Raw genomic sequence first — 9,907 nt, 5'->3', positions numbered from 1 at the left:
AGGAGACAGCTCATGCTAAAAGCCCTTAGAAATATTTTGCTCCGAAGACACACTGATTTCCCACTGGGTAATTAGGATGTAGTTGAAGCTTCCCAGAATGGTTGCGGTCTCTGAAGGATGTAACTGCAGCAGGCCAGGGATTGGGACTTCTTAATTGATATATTTAATCCACATTTGAATCTCATTTTTCATTTGGCAAGGGCATGTGCCTTTTTTCACCATCTGGATGAGCTTGTTTAAAAATTCATCTGTGCGGCCAAGGAGGGCAGATCACCTGAGGTCAGGAGTTCAAGACCAGCCTGGCCAACATGGTGAAACCCCATCTCTACTAAAAATACACACACACACACACACACACACACACACACACACACACACACACACAAATTAGCTGGTCGTGGTGGCGAGCACCTGCAATCCCAGCTACTTGGAGGCTAGGGCAGAAGAATCACTTGAACCCGGGAGGCAGAGGTTGCAGTGAGCCGCGATCGTGCCATTGCACTCCAGCCTGGGCAACAAGAGCAAAACTCTGTCTCAAAAAAAAAAATTCATCTATGCATGTATACAGGTAAAATGGCCAAAGTGCTGTATTTGATTGGAAAATGGCTTCATTCTATAATATATTCTCTAATGATTTAGGATCAGAGGACTTTTCATTCTTCCAGACCTGGGCTGTTCTGTGGCCAATACAGCGTTTTCCAACCTGCTCCTCGTCCCAACCTGATTCTGAAACCTAGAAGGACTTCTCTGGACTGGGAACTTCCAATGTACACTGTTAGAGTGGACATGCCCAGCCTGCCTGGCCAGACCTCACCTTCCAGGGATCTCATGTAAGGGCCATGGGGACAGAAATGACTACAGTAAGCTCAGGGAAGGACAGGAGGCTCCCTAACCAATACCAAATGAGGCTGAGGGGACAGGAGGCTGCAGTGCCAGCTGACCCTGAGTGTTGGGAACCTTTGCTGGGGAGAGAATGGCATCCACATTCTCTCATTAAAACCCTCTGATGGGTCAGGTGTGGTGGTTTATGCCTGTAATTCCAACACTTTGGGAGGCCGAGGCGGGCGGATCACTTGAGGTTAGGAGTTCAAGACCAGCCTGGCCAACATGGTGGAACCCCGTCCCTACTAAAATACAAAAATTAGCTGGGCGTGGTGGCCTGCGCCTGTAATCCCAGCTACTCAGGAGGCTGAGGCAGGAGGAGAATCACTTGAACCGGGGAGGCAGAGGTTGCAGTAAGCTGAGATCGTGCCACTGCACCTCAGCCTGGGCAACAGAGCGAGACTCCATCTCAAAAACAAACAAACAAACAAACAAAACCCTCTGGTGTCAGGGAGGGCTATGGTGACCCTGGCCAGGTGGTGGGTGGCCAGGTGGGGGACTGTAATGAGGCGATGGAGAGGTTAGAACTGACTCTGGGAAAAGCCTGCACTGCTCCCAGGAGACCCTTATTCTAGCTCCCCACAGTGCAGAGGAGCACCCTAGCTTTCTGGTCTGGGAAGCTGTTCCCTCCAGGATGGACACATACCACTGGCTTCTAGATCCAAGCAGGAGGGTTTTCCCTAGAGGCCTGGCTCACAAGCCAGGCTACCCCAAGCCACTTGCAGTTAAGCCACCCTCACAAGCCAAATGGCGGCACTCCCAGGGATGCTGCGGTGCAGAGGCCATGGGTCTAGGCTCCCCCAGGGGCCCTTCCTGCTCCCCGGCACTGGTACTGTGATCATATGCCTCCCCTGCCATTGGCATCTGGCCCAGCTTGGTTGAGCTACAGGACTCCCATCTCCAGGAGCAAACATTTAGCTGGTACCTCAGGAGTTGAAAAAGGATGAAGAACTCTGGGCATTGGCACTCAACCCTTAGCTGCTGCTGTAACCCAGACCTTAGGCCGGATTGGATGACTAGGTTTCTGTTTTATCCCAAGGACCCAGCCCCACCAGGCAGTAAGAGGGAAGAGAACTCATGTTCATTGAGTGCCCTATGTGCTGAGCACTGTGCTAGCCCCTTTACCTTCATTTCCTCATTTAATCCTCCCAACCATGCCATGAGGTAGGCAAGGCTGAGGTCCAGAGAGGGGAAGTGACCTATTTGAGGTCACACAGCAAGATCTGCCAAGCTCTGTTTTACAGGATATAATTGTTGAAAACAACCAAAAATGCTGGATAAAACATGAAAAACACCTTGTTAAAAGCAATGAAGAACTGGCAAGAGAAAAAGGAATAAGGTCAGAATCTAAGGAGAGGTAAGAACCTAGACAAGTAGGAAGCACTGAAGTCATTTTGGCTATGTGGGTGTTTGCTGATATGCAAGTGAGAACCTCAGGTTTTTGTTGTTGTTGTTGTTTTTTGATATGGAGCCTTGCTCTGTTGCTCAGGCTGGAGTGCAGTGGCACGATCTCAGTTCACTGCAACCTCGACCTCCCAGGTTCAAACACTTCTCATGCCTCAGCCTCCTGAGTAGCTGGGATTACAGGCACATGCCACCATGCCCGGCTTTGTATTTTTAGTAGAGACAGGGTTTCACCATATTGCCCAGGCTGGTCTCGAACTCCTGGCCTCAAGTGATCCACCCACCTTGGCCTCCCAAAATGCTAGGATTACAGTCGTGAGCCACCGCGCCCAGCCAAGAACCTCAGTATTAATGATCTTGTGGGACAGTGTGATAAATGTCAAAACTCAGGGCCTGTCCCCAGTGGGGAATCTATCAGGAGGCTCTCCTAGTTTAAGCTGGCACCCTAACAGGTCTCCCTACCTTGGGAATGCAAGAGAAGAGGGGAGGAGATGTCACTGAGATGTAACCACAAGCTGGCCATCACTTAGATTGGCGGCCCAAGTTCACGTCATTTGGGTGATTCAAAAAACCTCTGCTCATGAATTTAAAGTACCCTTGGGGCCGGGTGTGGTGGTTCATGCCTGTAATCCCAGCACTTTGGGAGGCCGAGGTGGGCAGATCATTTGAGGCCAGAAGTTCAAGACCAGCCTGGCCAACATGGTGAAACTCCGTCTTTACCAAAAATATAAAAATTAGTCGGGCGTGGTGGCGTGTGTCTGTAATCCCAGCTACTCAGGAGGCTGAGGTAGAAGAATCGTTTGAACCCAGGAGGCAGAGGCTGCAGTGAGCTGAGATTGTGCCACTGCACTGCAGCCTGGGCAACAGAACAAGACCCTGTCTCAAAAAAATAAAATAAAATAAAATAAAATAAAAAAATAAAGTACCCCTGGACTGCTAATGCCCCTGTCACCTGGCAGAGGGACCCATCAATCCTCTCTGGAGAGAGGCATATTCATCCTAGGCCTCAAGAAGTACCCACCAATAAGTTTTCAAATATACTCAGTGGTATATAAGCCCCAAATAAGCCAGCTACACAAGGAAACACTGAGAATCAGCAGAAACAACAGACAGCAGACATAGACCTACAACAACTTCAGATCATGGAATTATCCAGCATCAATTAGAAAACATACTTAACATGTGTAACAAAATAAAAGACAAGCTTGAAAATACCTGTAGGGAGTAGGAAACTATAAAGAGTGACCTAACAGATTTGAGAAGGAAGCAAATTTTCAGCAGACTTGAGAAAGGGGTATATTTTTCAGATGTGAAAAATATATCATAAATGAAATTTTAAAATGCAGTAGAAGAGAGTTTGTGAGCTGGTGGATGGTTCAGAAAAAAGCAGTGGAGGCCAGGCGTGGTGGCTCACGCCTGTAATCCCAGCACTTTGGGAGCACAAGGTAGGCAGACCACTTGAGGTCAGGAGTTTGAGACCAGCCTGGCCAACGTGGTAAAACTCCGTCTCCACTAAAAATACAAAAACTAGCTGGGTGTGGTGGCGGGCACCTGTAATCCTAGCTACTTGGGAGGCTGAGGCAGGAGAATGACTTGAACCTGGGAGGTGGAGGTTGCAGTGAGCTCAGACCGCACCGCTGCATTCCAGCCTGGGAGACAGAGACTTTGTCTCAAAAAAAAAAAAAAAAAAATTAGCCAGGCGTGGTGGTGTGGGCTTGTAATCCCAGCCACTAGGGAGGCTGAGGCACGAGAATCACTTGAACCTGGGAGGCAGAGGTTGCAGTGAACCAAGATCACGCCACTGCACTCCAGCCTGGGCAACAGAGCGAGACTCTGTCTCAAAAAGAAAAAAGCAATGGAAAACAGCACAGAGAGACCAAAAGACAAAATATATGGAAGAAAAGTTAAGAGACGTGGAAGAGATCAGCCTATGATTAATGGGAGTTTTAGGAGGAAAGGAGAGGGAGAATGGAGAGAGGCAATATGTGAAGAGATATTGGCTGAGAATTTTTCCAGATTTGATAAGACACACCATTCATAGATGTTAAGAATCCTAAGGAATTCCTAGCAGGATTTTTAAAAAAGAAGAAAAGAAAGAAATACATATTTAAATGTGTATCGTAAATTGCAGAATACACACACATCACTCACATATGAGAGAGAGAGAGAGAGAAAACCAGAGGGAAAATGTCAGTATACCTTAGACTAACAGCTGATTTGTCAACCTCCACATAGAAACGTAGGGAGGGATGACCTGACACCCTAGAATTCTTTATCCAGTGAAAATATCTTCCACAAATGAGCACCAAACAAACACATTGTCAGAAAAACAAAAACTGAGAATTTATAATTAGGGAACTCTTATTAAACGATATTCTAAAGGATGTACATTAGGTGGAAGGAAAGTGATCCCAGATGGAAGATCTAGGACGCAAGAAGGTATGAGGAGCTACGAAACTGGTAAATACGTGGGTAGAGCTAGGCAAACATGGACTATATAATATAATAATCATTCTAAGGTTTTCTGAAGTTACAACAAAACGAGAGAGAATGAAAGTACACAGAGTCAAGACGGGGGTGAAACAGTTAAAATGCTTTAAGGTCTTGCATTACTGAAGAGGAAGGTAAAGTGATTGAGTAACTTTAGATTTTGATAAGTACGCATGTGGTAATTTCCAGGGCAGCCACTAAAAAAAAAAAAGAAAGAAAAAGAAACACCATGTATAACTTTCAATTTGTAGAGGAGAAAAAAGATAATAAAAAAAAAATGCAAAAGAAAAATAAACAAGAAAAAGAGAGAAAAATGGCACAAAATAGGATAGTGGATTCAGGATCACATAGTTGGTGTGTGACAGAGCTGGGCCTTGTTCCCTGTTCCATGGAGCTTTGGAAAGTTGTCCCCTACCCCTAGAGTACCCCAACTGTCTCCTACCCCTAGAGTACCCCAATTATCTCCTGACACAGCCCCCAGCACTACTTGTCTACTGTACCTGTCCAAGCACCACCAGGCTTCACACCCACCCCTTCCTCTGCTCCCCCCACGATGCTGGGATCCCTGAGACCAGAGACTCAGATTACGGCAGGGGCTTATCCTGGGGAATGAGCTAATGGCTATGTGTGGCCCTCTTAAGTGTCTGTACTTCTGTCACAGTCACCTGGGTTTTGCCTAACCCTGTCTTGAGGTTCGATACTTGTCAGTACTGTTGACCCACATCCCCTTTCCTCTTTACCCCAGTTCTGCTGGTGCCTGGGTTCTGAACTTTTAAGCTCTCACCTGGGCCTTTGCAACAGCCTCACACCTGGTCTTCCTGACACCACCTGACTCTTCTGATCCACCCTTTAAGGCTGCTGAGGCATTGCTGCTATTTGGCTCAGAAATGATCCATCCTATGAGAAGGCCAACAGAGTCTGAACAGACAACATTAACAATGATTATCTGTTGGGCACTTACTGTATGCAGGCACCTACTGTGCACATCACAGGCAATATCTTCACTTACTCCTTACAGCTACCCCTTGAGTTGGTTTTACTGATGAGGAAACTGAGGCTTTGGGAGAGGAACAAACTTGCCCAAGGTTGTCCATCTATGAAGCAGCAAAGCTAGATCTACATGTCTGACTCAGAGAGGTCATGCCCATAAAGCATTAAGCTGGCTTTCAAGGATGTTGATAAATTGGTCCCAAGCCAATATCTTAGCCTCACCATCCCTATATTCACCTATATTAGGCAACACAGGCCATTTGTTGTCCCCTGAGCATGCCCTGGTTGATCCCTACTCCCTACCTTTGCTCACACACATTCCTCCTCCTGAAATTTCCTTCTGTCATCTCTACCCTTCCAGAAGTCTTGTCCTAAATATCTCCTCCCCAGGGAAGATCTCCTTCCTTTAATGATTGTCAGAGCCTTGCATCACACTCAAGTGTGTTCATGTGTCACCTTCTCTAGTGGGCAGCAAGTTAACTGGGAGCCAAGACCAAGCCTGGTTCATTCTCAGCTCCTCAGAAGTGCCCTGTACTGTGCATGGCATGCATGTTTTCTGAATTCTTTCAATCCAGTTCACGCAGACAGGTAGAAGCTGCACACAAACAGATCCTTTCCCGAGCAGCACAGCTTGGAGGATGTGGCATGTTTTATGGAGCTTGGCACGTGGGGCATTTGTGCATGTGCTGTGTAATCATCCTAGCCACATACCCTTTCTGCCTATGGTGCAATGGAGACATTCTCGTGGGCAGAGGTGCTCCCAGGAGGTGTAAGCTCTGAGCTCAGGACCTCTTTTCAGTGGATGTTCTTATTTCTCTTACCTTCAGAAATGAACGCCAGCTTTATTAACCCCAAGCCTCCATCCCTGACAGGGGCATGCATCTCACTATCAGTGTTCCTCCCAGAACTTATAGGAAAACTGTAAACTGCAGCTTGCAAACCTCCCACCTTCTCCTGCCAAAACTTGGACCTGGGCAAATCACACTGAAACAATCCATACTGGCCGGGTGCAGTGGCTCACACCTGTAATCCCGGCACTTTGGGAGGTCAAGGCGGGTGGATTGTCTGAGCTCAGGAGTTCGAGATCAGCCTGGGCAACATGGCAAAATCCTATCTGTACTAAAAATACAAAAAATTAGCCAGGTGTGGTGGTGCTCACCGGTAGTCTCAGCTACTTGGGAGGCTGAGGCATGAGAATCACTTGAACCCGGGAGGCAGAGGTTGCAGTAAGCCAAGATCATGTCACTGCACTCCAGCCTGGGTGACAGAGCAAGACCCTGTCTCAAAAACAACAACAACAACAACAATCCATATAGATTTGGGCGGTGTGGAGGATGCCAGATGCAGAGGAGATATGATGGAATGAGGAGGAGTCAGACCTGTCTGTGCCCAGGAGGAGTTTACAATTTAAGTGGGAAGATAAGACACATGGGAAAGCTATGCAGAGGGAAATGAGATGATGCTTAATTACCAGTTTCAGGCCACAAGTGAAGAGGTTTTGCAAGACTGAGCCTTGGAGACAGGCTTAGCACATGGAAGGGTGGCCAAGCCTGAGGGGTGACAGGGCAGGAAACAGGCCTGCCCACCTCACAGAAATTGGGATCCAAGCTGAGTCTTGGTCCCCTGAGAGGAAGGGCATTCGTGCATGCAGAGCTGAGGGCTAGGAGAAGGGTATGCACCTGGTAAAGGGTGTGGGTGTCCACCCTGGCTGGGTGGACAGAGGCCTGAATGAAAAGGCTGGGAAAAAGGTTGGAAATTGGCCAGGTTGAGCAACTTGGGTCCTGAAGGGGTCAGCAAGACATTGTGGAGGGCCTGCGGCAGGCAGAACTGAAGGAAGGTACATCCAGGCAGCCTTTACTTCCTCTCCTCCACAGCCTTGGTGCTGTGAACTGACACCCAAACCCTCCAGGAGCACTTCCTTTCTAGACCCAACAAAGGGCAGAAGAAAAAAATAAAGCCTGGATCCATTTGAAAAGGGGCCAACCAGCCCCTCCCAAACCCAGTTCTTTGACTTGCACCCAAGACTTAAATACATCCTTTGAAACTCCTCATCCATTGAAGTTCCTTTCCTTTGAAACCATAAAAGAATGTGGGGCTGCATTTTGCCTTGGTGGTAGGAAAATTCCACATGCAACTTGCAGCATTTACAGGGTGGAGACTTCTGGCCTGGGAGCAGGAGGTCTGAGCCCAGGCCTTTCCACAACAGTGACAGCCAGGGAGGGGCCTGGCAGTGCAGCCCAGAGGTCGAGGCATGTTCTGGAGTCAGGTCCTCTGTGATAAGCCAGTTGAGTGACCTTAAGCAGGCCACTGGATCTTGTGAAACCCCAGTTTTCTCACTCCTAAAATGAAGATAACATCTGCTCTCACTCTGGAAGGCTGCATACCTTTTGTGCACAGGGTTCTCTGCATGTGCCAATAAGGTATCAGGCCAGTTGACATCTGGTTAGTTTTCTCTCCCTGTGGCAACTTCCATATCCCTTGGCTGTTACTGCTGCAGATGAATATATGGGATGGCAAATTGTCACCAGAAATAAACAGCCGTCAAGAGTAGAATGGCCTCAAAGGTATGCCATCTAGTCTTTGCCTCTGTGACCAATACCAAATGAAGCTCCATGACATCCAGAGCAGGGTGAGAAGGGTCTCTGTCCCCACCAAGTGCTTGAGTGTATAGCAGGAGGTCAGAGGCTGAAGAATACATTATAGGAGACATCAGAGACTGGAATAGATGGCAGCTTCATGAAGAGGTGGAGACAGAGGTGTAGTGGGGAGAGGGCAGAATACTAACTCAGAGCACCAGGAATCTTAAAAGAAAATGGCTGAACCTAGACCCTTACCTCACACCATAGACAACAATTAACTCAAAATGAATCATGGACCTAAATGTAAGAAGTAAATCTATAAAACAACCAGAAGCAAACATAGGAGAAATTCTTTGTGGCCTTGGATTTGGCGAAGATTTCCTAACTAGTACACAAAAAGCACAAGCTGTAAAGATAATCAATACAATCTTCATCAATATTTAAAACTTTTGTGGGCCGGGTACAGTGGCTCATGCCTGTAATCCCAGCTTTTTGGGTGGCTGAGTGGGTGGATCACTTGAGGTCAGGAGTTCAAGACCAACCTGGCCAACATGGTGAAACCCTGTCTCCACTAAAAATACAAAAATTAGCTGGGCATGGTGGCAGGCATATGTAATCTCAGCTACTCGGGAAGCTGAGGCACAAGAATTAAGTGAACTCTGGAGCTGAGATCATGCCACTGCACTCCAGCCTGGGCAACAGAGTACGACTCCATCTCAAAAAAAATAAAAATATCTTCCCGCCATCTTGGATCCTGTGGAGGCCTGCTGGGAACAGGACTTCTAAAAGAAAATATGTCTGGAAATATGTCTAAAAGAAAATAGGCTGTGGTCAAAGGTCATTTTTGCTGGGTATAAGCGGAGTCTCCAGAACCAAAGGGAGCACACAGCTCTTCTTAAAATTGAAGGTGATTATGCCTAAGATGAAACAGAATTATATTTGGGCAAGAGATGCACTTATGTATACAAAGCAAAGAACAACACAGTGACTCCTGGCGGCAAACAAAACAAAACCAGAGCAATCTGGGGAAAGGTAACTCAGGCCCATGGAAACAGTGGCATGTTTCGTGCCAAGTTCCGAAGGAATCTTCCTGCTAAGGCAGGAAGCCTGTCATGGGGACACGGAATCTGAGTGATGCTGTACCCCTCAAGGATTTAAACTAATGAAAAGTCAATAAATATACATGGATTTGTGCTTCTGTAAAAAAATAAATAAAATAAAAATAAAAAAGATTTAAAACTTTTGTGCTTCAAAATGCACTGCTACAAAAATGAAGAAGTATGGGCCAAGTGCAGTAGCTCACACCTGTAGTCCCAGCACTTTGGGAGGCCGAGGTGGGTGGATCACTTGAGGTCAGGAGTTCAAGGCCAGCCTGGCCAACATGGTGAAACCCCGTCTCTACCAAAAATACAAAAATTAGCCAGGTGTGGTGGTGAGCACCTGTAATCCCAGCTACTTGGGAGGCTGAGGCACGAGAATCACTTGAACCCAGAGGCAGGGGTTGCAGTGAGCTGAGATGGTGCCACTGCACTCCAGCCTGGGTGACAGAGGGAAACTGTCCC

General features: G+C 47.3%; 1 pseudogene; it reads left to right on the top strand.

The window, feature by feature from the left end:
- Window positions 1–1,629: 1,629 nt before the first annotated feature.
- Window positions 1,630–9,503, top strand: LOC101143581 (large ribosomal subunit protein eL33-like; annotated as a pseudogene).
- The last annotated feature ends 404 nt before the right edge of the window (window positions 9,504–9,907 follow it).

This window comes from Gorilla gorilla, chromosome 18 (genome assembly GCF_029281585.2).
Source record: "Gorilla gorilla gorilla isolate KB3781 chromosome 18, NHGRI_mGorGor1-v2.1_pri, whole genome shotgun sequence".
NCBI classification, from domain to species: Eukaryota; Metazoa; Chordata; class Mammalia; order Primates; family Hominidae; genus Gorilla; species Gorilla gorilla.
This window is presented reverse-complemented; position numbering and strand designations above follow the sequence as displayed.